Below are 1,108 nucleotides of genomic sequence, written 5' to 3'. Positions count from 1 at the left end.
TTTCTTCCAAGAGTGTACTACTTTTGTTTAAAAAATTCAATTTAAAAGTATTTAAAAATATGTTGATAATCCGGTCTCTATATTTATGACCGTTTCCTAAATTTATGAAAACGTTCATAATATGGTGTTTCGGGGCGGTGCAGTCCGCGCCGGTGGTTGTGACGGTAACCAAACTTTCGGTGCGGCGCAACCCGCGCCAATGGTTTATGACGATAAGTGGTATTTTAGTGTGGCGCAGCCCGAGCCAATGGTTTGTGACGCTAACGGGTCTTTCGGTGCGGCGCAACCTACACCAATGGTTGCGACATCAATCGGTCTTTCGGCGTCGCGCAACCTACACCAATGGTTCTGATGTCAACTGGTCTTTCGGTGCGGCGCAGCCCGTGCCAATGGTTGCGACATCAATCGGTCTTTCGGCGTCGTGCAGCCCGCGCCAATACGTCAACTAGTCTTTTGGTGTGACGCAGCCCGCGTCAATGGTTGCGAAAACAATCGGTCTTTCGGTCCCGCATAACCCACACTAATAGATCAACTAGTCTTTCGGTGTGGCGCAACCCTCGTCAACGGTTGTGACATCAATTGGTCTTTCGGCCTCGTGCAGCCCATGCCAATAGGTCAAGTTTTTCGGTGCGGCGCAGCCCGCGCCTATGGCTGCGACATCAATCGGTCTTTCGGCGCGTCACAACCATGGGTTGTGACGACAAATGATCTTCGGTATTATTCCTTTTTCTATGTACAACCAAATATTACTTAAGTCATGCAGGATTTTCAAAGCATGACATGATGAATCTATGTTACTTCTATACTTATGCATTACGAAGATCTTACAAATCAAAGAGGCTTTGAGTTTTACAATAGAAGAGTAAATCTGTTTTGAAATTAAATCTAACCCAAATTGTCCCAATGCCACAAATATGTGGTTCAATGGATACATAAACTATAATAAATGATAACCGTGTGCGTCTTACTCCATGAAAGAAAATAGAAAGTTGTTCCTCATTGCCAATCAATCTTTTTTCTAGAAATAATTTCTCTTGCTTTGAACCTTTTCTTCTAGGAGTATTATTTTTTACTAAAGAATTTTTTATTCAGAAGTATTACAATATTT

Source organism: Triticum dicoccoides, chromosome 4A, assembly GCF_002162155.2.
Source record: "Triticum dicoccoides isolate Atlit2015 ecotype Zavitan chromosome 4A, WEW_v2.0, whole genome shotgun sequence".
NCBI classification, from domain to species: Eukaryota; Viridiplantae; Streptophyta; class Magnoliopsida; order Poales; family Poaceae; genus Triticum; species Triticum dicoccoides.
The sequence above is the reverse complement of the archived record's forward strand: the minus strand, read 5'-3'. Positions refer to the sequence as shown.